The sequence below is a fragment of the Callospermophilus lateralis genome, chromosome 4 (assembly GCF_048772815.1).
Source record: "Callospermophilus lateralis isolate mCalLat2 chromosome 4, mCalLat2.hap1, whole genome shotgun sequence".
In the NCBI taxonomy this organism is placed as follows: domain Eukaryota; kingdom Metazoa; phylum Chordata; class Mammalia; order Rodentia; family Sciuridae; genus Callospermophilus; species Callospermophilus lateralis.
This window is the reverse complement of record NC_135308.1, coordinates 166,531,362-166,543,658: the sequence shown is the minus strand read 5'-3', so window position 1 is coordinate 166,543,658 and position 12,297 is coordinate 166,531,362. Positions and strand designations below refer to the sequence as shown.

The following is a 12,297-nucleotide window of genomic DNA, read 5'->3' as shown; positions in this document are numbered from 1 at the left end:
TGTTAATTCTTTCTTGAATCTCAGTTCTTCACCTGGGCCATTGTTTGGGGGGGGGGGAGTGGCAAAAGGACAGCCAGTGAAGGTAATAAATAATTGGGCCCAATCAGAAACATGGGGGCTTATTCAAGAGGAAAGAAATAAAATACTGATATCTCCAGAGCCCTTCTCCCTCCTCTTCCATCTGTCGCCAAGGCTGTGTTCCAGGGAAATGTCCCTCCCTGCAGGGACTGTGGGAATTGCCACTGAAGCACCTCCTGGGTGGCTCCTTTCCTGCCCATTTGGCAGATGTGGAGAGGCACCCCTGGAAGGCTTCTTTCCCACCTTTTGGTCACTGGTCATTTAGACAAGATAAAGGGGGAAGGAAGGTGTGAGAACCAAGGAAATCTAAAACCTATAAAAGGGGTAGGACACCCCCACTTCCTCAGACACCCAGCTCTGAGGCCCCTTCTCTTCAGAGAAGTCTACCTCTGTTCTACCTTTAAATAAAATCTGCTTTCTATGCTTGCCTCCGTGTTTCCTGGGTGTTCAACCTTCAACATCTGAAATGGAACTTGGCCCTGATTCTCATCAGTGGCATCAGTTTTCTGCCTAAGACCCGCCCTTTGGAATTAGATTTAGTAAAGGGCTATGTTTTAGTCCATTCCTGCCAAGTAGCACAGAGAGGGAGATTTATAAGCAACGCGTGTATTTCCCATCATTCTGGAGGCTGGGAAGTCTAAGATCCAGGCATCACTGGACAGCATGTCTGCTACGGCTCCTTCCTCACAGAGGTGTCTCCTTGGTGCTCTCACGAGGCAGATGGATAGAAGGGACGGGCAGACTCCCTCAAGTCCTTAGGTCAGGCTGCAGCTCTCATCCACCAGAGTAAAGCCCATGTGAATTAATCCCCTCCCACAGGACCTGCCTCTTAACACCACTGCACCAGGGATTAAGTGCCAATCTGATTTTGAGGGACACACACTTAACCACAGCTGGGTGTTAGTAACAAATTCAATTTCTGTTTTCCTTAAAATGTCTTTATTTCATCCTAATTCTTCTTTTCTTTGCCTTGGTCTCTGTCATGGTCCTCTTCACTTTTCTGCTACTGAGGCCACAGGGGAGGTTCAGAAGAAGCCCTGTCACTGAGACTCGCCCTTATTCTTGAAAGACAGTTTTGCCTGGTAGGAAGTGAAGGTCAGCCACTGTTGCTCTCAGCATGAAGACCTCATCCCACTGTCGCACTTACCATGCTACAATGTGGGTCTGAAGTGTTCCCCAAAGGCTCATGTGCGAAAGACTCTGTCACCAGCCTTTGGCACTACTGGAAGGTGACAACCTTTAGGAGGTAATACCCAATGGAAGGAAGTCAGGTCACTGACGTGGTGCCCTTGGAGAGGACACTGGGACCCAAGCCCCTTCCTTTCTCTCTCCCCTTATATCCAGTCACCACGTGCTCTCTTGCTCGACATTCTGTCTCCCCACAGGCTCCAAAACAATGTGGGCAACAGTACAGGAACTGCAACCTCAGAAACTAAGAGCCAAAATAATCTTTCCTCCTTTTGTTTTATCTCAGATATCTTGTCACAAGCAATAAAAACTAACAAAACCGTCCTGTTAACTATGGCTCAAATTAAGTTAATCTGTCTTCTTCCTCTAGTTTAAGATCCCTTTCTGTCTTTTGGTGCTTTGATGTTTTATTCTGTTTTGAATAGCTTTAATTTTTTTATTTATTCATTCTCCTTATGATTCATCATTCGTTTTCTTGAATCTGAAGACTTGTTGTTTTCACCAATTGTAGAAAATCTTTAGCTTTTATCTTCTCAAATAATAAATCTGACTATTCTCTCTTCTCCTTTTAGAACACCAAAAAAATTTACATTAGATATTCTCCCTCCATGCTCCATGCCATGGAACCTCTATTCTGTATTTTTAAATTTTTTTTTTAGTTGTAGATGGACATAATACCTTTATTTTATTGATTTATTTTTTTGCGGTGCTGAGGATGGAACCCAGTGCCCCACATGTGCTAGGTGAGAGCTCCACCGCTGAGCCACACCGCCAACCCCTCTCCTGTATTTTTTGCTATGTTCTCTGCTTCATTCAGTGCAATTCCTCTGACCGGTTTTCCGGTTCACTGTTTTTCTCTTTGCTGCGTGTAATTTGTTGTTAACCCTACACATTAAATTCTTTTTGACATGGGCTTTTGCTACATTGCTCAGGCTGGCTTCAAACTCCTGGGCTGAAACAACCCTCTGCCATAGTCTGCCACCGCCGTGCCCAGCTCTTCTGATACCTGAAGCCCAGAGGGGCTGTTTCTGCTGGTTCTAACCGATGGTGCCTTTTTTCCTGGTGTGCCTTGTCATTTTTGTCTGTGTACTACTAATCATTGTCCTGAAAAAATTTATCAGTAGGGTTTTTTGTATCTTAGGATGAAGATAACTTTCTCCATCTCCTGCAGGATGCCTGAAGGCATTATCAAGCCAAAACACCATAAATTCAAGCTTGATTTTCCTGAACCACCACAAAGTATAAATCCAGGCTCAAAATCCTAATAAAAGCTAATCCATAACAGACAGATTTACCCCTTTTCTTTTTTCCTTCTAAGTGCAGGAAAAGATAGCCAACTGGGGACAGGGACTGGAGTGAGGGCACAGGCCTCAGTGTATGCTAACCCCAAGGATATGGCCCTCCAGAGTTCCAGCGAGTGTAGGGAGGTCTGCTGGAGGCTTTCTACCTTGAGAGGCCACAGAGCCTAACTACTCTTCTTGCCCTATAAATCCTCTAAAAGTCAAAAGCTCCACTTTGTCCAGATGAGCAAATGCCCTCAGAGCACCTGCAGATTCCATCCTATGGAGCTGTCTACAGGCTCTTACATTCTGGTAGACATTTTGAATAATCTTTATTATATTAAATAATATTTCTCAGCTCCTACATTTTGATTTAGAAGTTCCTTTAATATGTTCAGTTCTTAGATTGTTTTGTTGTTGTTGTTGTTGTAGGTGGACACAATGCCTTTATTTTTATTTATTTGTTTTTATGGAGTGTTCAGGATCGAACCCAGTGCCTCACCAGCACTAGGCAAGCACTCTATCACTGAGCCACAACCTCAGCCTTTTTAGATTTTTTTTCAATATTTATTTTTCAATTTTTGATGGACACAACATCTTTATTTTGTTTTTATGTGGTGCTGAGGATCGAACCCAGTGCTCGGCGCATGCTAGGCAAGCGTGTTACTGCATGAGCCACATCCCCAGCCCATTAGATTATTTTTTAATCCAACCATTTAAATTGTTTTCCATAGGCTGGGGGAAAAATGATATTCTCTCATCAATTTCAGGAATTATACTACTCTCTAGTAGCTTCTATTCATACTGGTATCTGTTGTCAGCTTAGTTGGTATACCCTTTTTTAAATTTTTTATTAGTTATTGATGGACCTTTATTTATTTATTTGTTTATATATGGTGCTAAGAACCGAACCCAGTGCCTCACACATGCTAGGCAAGTACTCTACCAATACCAGCCCCCGGAAGGATTTTTCTTTTAATATTTATTTAGTTGTAGATGAACACAGTATCTTTATGTATTTTTTTTTATGCAGTCGTGAGGATTGAACCCAGTGCCTCCTATATGCGAGGCAAGCACTTTTACCACTGTGCTACAGCCTCAGCCCCTGGTATTCCCTTTTAGATAATCTAACTTTTACCTCTAGCTTAATATCTTCTTTTTATCTTTGGTGTTATATAATTTCAATGTATGGGTATGAGGTTTGGGTTTTTTTTTAATTTTTTTATTTTTTTAAATTACTTGGGACATATCATGCTTCATAAATCTATGGATTTGTGTCTTTTATTAGTTGTTTTTAAAGTTTGAAGTTATTAACACTTAAATAATGCCTCTTCTCTCTCTTTTTTTTTTTTTTTTGGTGGTGGTGCTATGGATTAATCCCAGGGCCATGGTCATGGCCATATGCATGTGAGGCAAACATTCTACCAACTGAGCTATATCCCCAGCCCCTTCCCATTTTTTTTTAAATTAATTTTTATTGTAGGTTGTTCAAAACATTACATAGTTCTTGATATATCATATTTCACACTTTGATTCAAGTGGGATATGAACTCCCATTTTTACCCCATATACAGACTGCAGAATCATCCCATTTGTTTTTAATCTGGAATTCCAACTTCATTTTACAACATATTTCTTTCTTTTTCTTTTTTTTTTTTAATTTTTGTACTGGGATTGAACCCAGGGGTACTTAACTACTGAGCTATGTTACCAGCCATTTTTATTTTTTATTTTGAGACAGGGTCTAAGTTGCTCAGGGCCTTGCCAAGGTACTGAGACTGGCCTTGAACTCACAATCCTCCTACCTCAGCCTCCTGAGTCGCTGGGATTTACAGGCGTGTGCCAGTTACATCTTTTTATTCTAATGTCTATTTCCTCTCAATGTCACTGTTCACCTCCCATCTCTCAGTGCTGCACTCTGGATAATTTTTTCAGTTTATGTTCTTTTTACTAATTCAATCTTCATCTGTGTTTAATCTGTTTAGTTTACATTCTTGTCTTTCATTTCTACTTTTCTATAAGTTCTGATTGGGTCATTTTAACACTTCGCTTTTTGTTACTGATTTTTATTCTAGTTTGCATTTATTCAAACATTTCAAACATAATTATTATTTATACTGCATTTGATCATTCAATGTCTGTAGGCTGTGGGACATCTAATTATGTTCTCTTCCTCATAATGAAGTGAGAGAGAGACAGAATGTGTGCATGTGAGTGTGTGTTCTGACTGTAAGCTCAAGTGTACTTAAATTTAATCTGTAGAAATTCTAAGGATCTAGGGCGGGGGTTGTGGCTCAGTGGTGGAGTGCTTGCCTAGCATGTGTGAGGCACTGGGTTCAAGTCTCAGCACCACATATAAATAAATAAAGTCCATTGACAATTTAAAAAAAATTTTTTTAAATTCTAAGGATCTACACCAAGCAACTTAGAGAGATCCTATCTCTAAATAAAATTTAAAAAGGGCTGGGGATGTGGCTCAGTGATTGAGCGTCAATGGTACAAAAAAGCAGATCTTGTTTGGATCCAGTTAGAACGGTCATCTGGAAAAAAATTATTGTTATTAGGAAAATATGAATATAGACAGATACTAGAAGAAATTAAGGAACTATTATGTTCTCTAATTTGCAATAATAACATGGTAGTTTTATTTTCAAAGATAAAAATTGTCCTTATCTGCTAGGGAGAAGTATTCACGATAAAACAACATTATTTCTGGGATTTGTTTTTAAAATACTTCACCAGAAAACAAGAACTAAAAATATATGAAAGAAGGAAGACAGAAAGAAAGAAAAAGATATCACTGTTAAAACTGGAGGAAAAATACATAGATACATAAAAATACAGAAACATAATTAGTATTTTTAAAGTTCCTATAAAAACCAAACAAAAGAAATACTTAATGTTGTGCCAATAACTCAGATATATTAGTATTACCATCTTCTAAAACAGGTAATTGTTTTTATACCTGACATTTCCTAATTGAAATTACTAACTAAATAACTCAGAATTAACTTTTCAGCACTGTATACAGTTTTTTGTTTTGTGTTTTTGGTGGTGCTGGGGATTGAACCCAGGTCCTTGTGAATGTGAGCCAATCATGCTACCAACTGAGCTGTACAGTTTTTAAAATAAGGAAATGTTTCTATAATGCTGACTTTAGGCCTGTTTATTCTGATTTTGAACCAATGGTTTAAATATCAAATATACACACACACACACACATATATAAAATGTTTGGATCCTTTTTATGTCCTCAACTTCTAGGAACATAACATAACATCTTGACAAATTCTGTTCAAGATACATCTTGACAAATTCTGTTCAATGTAAGTTGAAGGAAGAATGGTACCCATGTCCCTGAATAGTGTAGTTTGAGAAATGAGTGGCCCTGGAAAAGAGCAAGGCTCTTCCTCAGCTGGCGGCTGCCCTGGTAGCCTGGCCTTCACCAGCCTCCCACTGCAGCCTCCTACTGCAGCCTCCTCCCCACCCAGATGTCCTCACCAGGAGCTCTTCCATCCCTTTCTTCTGGTCATGACCTCCAAATCTCGTTCTGCAGCCCTGGATTATTCTAGGGAGCTTTTCTCCCAAGCCTTATCCCTCTCTCCTTCCCTCAACATGACTATTTCTTTGATGCCCACTCAGGACAAAGTCACCTCTGCTCTCCCACCCAGGCATCCCATCCAGAAAGGGGGTCAGCACTTTCCTAAGTCCCAAGAATATTTCCTTTTCTTTTTCTTATTTGTTTTTCTTATTTGTTTGCAATGCTAAGAGGGGAACCTGGGACCCTGTGCCTGATAGGCAAGGGCTCTACCACTGAGCTATACTCTCAGCTCCCCATCACCACCAGTGGATATTTCTAGACACCTTGTACCTTCATTCAAAACCTCTGGTTTTGATACATTTGCTTCTGGCCAAGATGGAATAACAGGAAACAGATTTATCTTCCCATCTGCAACAACTGAAAAACAGAAAAAGGGTACAGTGCATGAAGAAATGGTCTTTAAGACATTGGACACCAGATAATGAAGGATAGTGATCCCTCTAAGAAGGTGAACAATTAAGAGAAGCCCTGTCATTGCCTGGCTCTCTGGTGGAAAAAGAGGCTCAGCCACGACAGGAGACGAACAGATGAAGCCCAATGTCCCCTCAGATGAAAAACAGAGCTGGGCAGAGGAAGCCCAAGGTGATACAGCACAGGAGGGGCAGAGCTGCAGAGAAGCTGGTGCTCTGGAGACCCTCCAGCCTTTCACTGAGAACTGAGCAGTGCACACGGTGAGGAGGGTTCCCAGCCAGGAAAGCATCACCCAAAAACTCGTAGGGAGCCATCCTCAAAGCCCATACAGGCCAAGGATGGTTCTTCTTCCTGCCAGTCTCCTAACTCAACAGGACACTGGACATAGTTCTCAGAAGACCTTTGCCTTGGTGGTAGGGTAAAACTGACCCTAGATAAAACATTGCTTTTGCTCCACTGAACAAAGTTTAAAAGTAAGACCTACCAGAATGAAACCATTTCAAGTAATTTAGCTTCATCTCAAAACAAAGGTCAAGAACATTTATAAGAATACAAAAATGCCCAACACCCAAGATAAAATTTATAATGTCTGGGCATCCAATCAAAATTTACCAGTACACAGGAGCAGGAAAACACAAAGCACAGTGAGGAGAAAGTCAAACAAAATCAACTCAGCACTGACACAGATGAATGAATAGACAGGAATTTCAACAGCTGTCACAATGGCCAGTCCCTCCTCAGAGCTCTCTTGAAATTCTGCTCATGTTTCTTTTAGAAAATTACCACACTGCAATAATCTTGTTTTTATATTTTTATTTTAGTTGTGAAAGCTTAAAGAATTTAAAGTTACTGAGAAAAGCACAAGTACCCATGAATCAAAACAAAACAAAAACAAAATCCATGTACTGAGGTTTAGTATTAACATTTGGTGATATGTGTCCTACTTAAAAATGAAACATTTCTAATATTAAGGAACCCAGCAATTCATTTGACCTTCTTCTTCCTCAGAGATAATTACTATCTGTAGCCTCCATAACTTTATTTTTTTACTAAAGCTCAACTTCATTTATATTTTATTTTTTCATTTTGCAGAGCTGGGGATGAAATATAATGAGACCACATTTCAAAAAATACAGTTCTGAAATTTGAGTATCTTATATTTCAGGTTTTCATACTTGGGATGCTCAATCTATATACTCAATCAATCTTCAAGTGCTTTACAAAATCAATCTATGGGGCTGGGGTTGTGGCTCAGTGGTAGAACACTTGCCTCACACAAGTGAGGCCCTGGGTTCAATCCTCAGCACTGCATAAACAAACAAATAAATAAGTGTGTCCACCTACAATTAAAAAAAAAAAAGACCTACAATCAACCTCTGCTCCCATCTGTTTGTAGTGTTCACCTTCTATAGCCTGCCTACCCTTGGTGTTGTCAGAATTTTTTGTTCTTGTTCTTTGATAAGTGTGAAGTGGAATTCTTATCTTAATTTGCATTTGTGTTATCACTGAGGCTGAGTATTTTCCAAGATCATTTTGGCTTCTCCTGTGAATTATTCCTCATATCTTTGCCTATTTTGCTACTGGGCAAACTCTTCCTGCCTAAGAGTCCTTTATGTAGCCTAGTTATCAGTTCTCTGTGGATTATACACATGGTAATTTTCTTCTCCCACGCTGTGGCTCAGGGTTTTTTGTTTTTTTTGTGTGTATGGTGGAGATGAATCCAATGCTTTGGGCATGCTAAGCATGTACTCTATCACTGACCCATACCTCCAGCCCACTAGTGGTGTTTTTTTTTGGGGGGTGGGGGTGGGGTGGGGGGTGGATTGAACCCAGGGCCCGTTGTTATACTCCAGCTATGGCTCGTCTTTTAATCCATCTTTTGATGTAGAGAATTGTTTATCGTAGTAAATTATCATTTCTTTTTCCTTTATAGTTTGCCATATTTTTACAAAATTCTTCCTCCTATTTTGAGATGACAAAGATATTCTGTACTTCTATCTAAAATTTAATTTTCATATTTACATCTTTTTCCCCTTTTTTATAGAGCTTTAATTTTACACATAGTAGTTGGGTTCATCCCACAAACACACACATGCATGGAAATCCATTTCAGTTTATAATCCCCTTTTCCCTCCCCTCTCCCCTTCTCCTTCCGCTACTTGACTAAACTTCTTTTTGCTGGGCTATGAATTTGTATTTGATTGGTTCTTTATGTCATTCTATCCTCCCCTCCCCTTTTCCTTTATTTTACTCTTGCTTCCACATGAGAGAAAACATTGGACTGGTTCTGAGTTTGGCTTACTTCACTTAGCATGATATTCTCCGTTTCCATCATATTTCCATCTTAAATTCAGTGAATGAGATAAAGATCTGACTTTTTCGCCCAAATGAAGGTGAAAACCCCAGTCCATTTTGCTCCTCACTGAAACACACTATACGTCTGTCACAGATGGCGTTCCCACTTACACGGGGTCCTGTTCCTAGCTACCTCTTCAGCTGGCCTCACAGCAGGCTCTGAGCGTCTGTTATGGCAGCCCTCCCATTTTGTTTTCCTTTCCACATTATCCTGGTTATTCTTCATACCTCACTTTTATAAGTGAATTTTAGGTTCAGCCCCACAAATTCCATGGAAGAACCTGTGAGGAACATGATTAGAACTGTGGTGAATTTAGAGATCCAACTTGTGGAACTAGCAGAAATAGCAGTGTCACCGCAGTAGTCTTCTGCCTTCACTCCAGTGTTACTTTGTCTTTTGTGACCTTTTCCATAAAGCTCTTGCACTTGGCTTTGTTCCACAGGCTCCTGTTACAAACTGGCTCTCCCCTCAACCCCTCCTGACAGTCCTGGGGACTGAACCCAGGGGCCCTTTACCACTAAACTACATCCTCGGACCTTTTTATTTTTATTTTGAGACACAGTTTCACTAAACTGCCCAGTCTGGCCTTGAATTTGTGATCCACCTGCCAGCTTCCAGGGTGGCTGGGAGTAGCTGAGATTATAGGCATGTGTCACTGTGCCCAGCACAAACTTGATCTTTTTAAAATCACATTTTTGTGATTGAGCAACTTTGCTAAACTCTCTCATTAGTGTAAAGCCTTCCAGGTTTTCTAGGTAGCAATCTGGGGCAGTAAGACAGCTTTGTATAAATCTGGCTTCTTTTTCTTTTAAATTATCTGGCCAACTTCTATTGTAAAACTGAACAGAAGCAGTAAGAGTAGATACTCTTATTTCTAAAGGAAATGCATCTCAGATAGCACCACTAAGAGCTGGAGATGCAGCTCAGTGTTAGGGTACCTGCCTGGTGTGCACAAGGCCCAGGATTCAATCTCCAGTTCCTGGGGGAAAACTGTTTTTTCACCACTAAACTCTATAATCATAATATTAAGGAAACTATCTGTAACTACTAGTTTTACAAGACTGAGTATTGAAATCTTTTTAGTTTTTTCTTTTTTCTCTTTAGATATGTATATCTGAGTATTGAAATTTACTGAGTCACTTTTCTTTATTTAATTGTAGTGAATAAAATTAACAGATGTGCCAATACTAAGCAATCCTTGCTTTCCTTAAAGATATCCACTTGGTCAGGATGTAATTGGTCAGTTGGTTTTTTTTTTCCTGTATTTATGTTGTAGGTTTACTTATCTTCCTCAGAATTTATTTGGTCCTTGAGTTTCATCCTTTATAAATTCTCAACCATTAATCATTTTGTATACTATATCTCCCATATTTTTTCTTCCCGCCCTGTTGCTTCCAGGAACACCAATATATATCTTAGGTCTTTTTTTTTTTTTTTGGAGGCGGGGGTTACTGGGGATGAGCCCAGGGATACTGCACCACCGAGGCACATCCCAGCCCTTTAATTTTTTTTTAAACATTTCCAATGTGTATTTTATTTTATTTTAGATGTTGATGGATCTTTATTTTATTCACTTATTTATATGTGGTGCTGAGAATCAAACCCAGTGCCTCATACATGCTAGGCAAGTGCTCTACCACTTGGCCACAACCCCAGCCCTCCTTTTAATTTTTTATTTTGAGACAAAGTCTTGCTAAATTGCTGAGGCTGGCCTTGAACTTGTGATCCTCTTGTCTTAGCCTTCTGACATGCTGGGATTACAGGCATGAGCCACTGTGCCAATGGGCTCCCTGGCTCTTTTAAACTTTATTTTGAGACAGGGACTTGATAAGTTCCCCAAGCTGGTCTTGAATTTGTGATGCTTCTGCCTCAGCCTCCCCAGAAAAGCTGGTAGCATGTGCCACTGTGCCTGGCTTTTTTTCATTCTTTTTTATTTATTTTTTACTTATATAAAATATTTACGTGGTTCCAAAGTTAAAATGACAAAAAAGGATCCCCAGCACGGGGGACTCTTCCCTGAACAGAGTGCTGGGGCTATGGGTGGAACAAGATTAGCTAGAGAGCCTACAGTTCTGGGAGATGTTAGGGTTCTAACCTAAATGAACACTCTCAGGCATTTGGTTGAGACTACAGGGCCATGCTGTGCTCTGAGTTTCTCCATGATGGACGGAACAGCAGTCCTGCCACCCCACTGTGTAAAGCAGTCTGCCGTAAGTTGCTCCATTTTGAGTTTGAGTGCTGAAGTGGAATGACTCTACGCCTTGTTGGTACAAGTGAACCACCACTTGCCAGGCACAACCATAGAGCACAAAGTGATAAGTCAATCATGCTAATGAGAAAAATCACCTATAAACTTACTGAATTAATCAGAAGCACATGGATGCACAGGCATATTAAACTAATATACGAAAATCTGGCCCTTGAGCTCACTGAATATAGCAGACCACTAAATAATGCATTCCCTTCACTAATACCCATAAAAGAAAGGACATGGTGGCACACTGACCGTGTCACCTGGTCACTCCTCACAAGCCTTGCCCAGGAAAATCATCACAAGGATGAACTTCTGAATTTCTTTTTTTTTTTTTTTTAATATTTATTCTTAAGTTTTAGGTGGACACAATATCTTTATTTTGCATTTATGTGGTGCTGAGGATAGAACTCAGTGCCTCGTGCGTGCTAGGCGAGCGCTCTACCATTGAGCCACAACCCCAACCCCAGGAACTTCTGAATTTCTGTCCTCAGGTTTTAGCAGAGTGCAGTTCCTCCTGACGATGAGACCACAAACAGCCCTCCGCAAGCTGACACTAAAGCTGCCATCCTCTGGACCCTGGTCTAGAATAAGTTCCTGCACTCTGACAGCTCTGTACACTGACAAGTTCTTTGGCTGTTTTTTATTTTATCTTTTAATTTTTTTTATTTTTCAGTTTTCGGTGGACACAACATCTTTATTTTATTTTTATGTGGTGCTGAGGATCGAACCCAGTGCCCCGCGCATGCCATGCGAGCGTGTTACCGCTTGAGCCACATCCACAGCCCATGGCTGGTTCTTAATCTTATCTGACCACCTATGGTCACTCTTTGGCCCATATATGCTCTCTGCCCTTGCTCCCAGTTCAGCCTTCTGAACCCCTGTGGCTACCTAAACGGTTCCCTAGATTTTCTGTAACCTGTGTATATAATTGTGTGAAGGATGGTATGTGATTTAAATGTTGTTGATACTAGAAATTAAGATTGGAATTGGGGCTGGGGATGTGGCTCAAGCGGTAGCGCGCTCGCCTGGCATGCGTGTGGCCCAGGTTTGCTCCTCAGTACCACATACAAAAATATTGTGTCCGCCGAAAACTAAAAAATAAATATTAAAATTCTCTCTCTCTCAAAAA

The 12,297-nt window shown here is 40.4% G+C and overlaps 1 protein-coding gene and 1 non-coding gene across 14 annotated transcripts in view; both read right to left on the bottom strand.

Moving 5' to 3' along the window:
* The window catches only part of Ppp6r2 (protein phosphatase 6 regulatory subunit 2), a 94,442-nt gene that overhangs the window by 60,797 nt on the left and 21,348 nt on the right, over positions 1-12,297 (bottom strand). For 11 of the 13 annotated variants that reach the window (XM_077109355.1, XM_077109354.1, XM_077109359.1 and 8 more), the window contains one exon: positions 6,418-6,504. The exons of the other annotated variants lie outside the window; for them this stretch is intronic. The gene's annotated coding sequence lies outside the window, so the exon portion shown is untranslated. The remainder of the gene's footprint in view (positions 1-6,417; positions 6,505-12,297) is intronic. 13 annotated transcript variants of the gene reach the window in all.
* Positions 1,053-1,127, bottom strand: LOC143398704 (small nucleolar RNA SNORD62). The gene has a single exon (XR_013091306.1). It is a non-coding gene; the product is annotated as a small nucleolar RNA SNORD62 (small nucleolar RNA).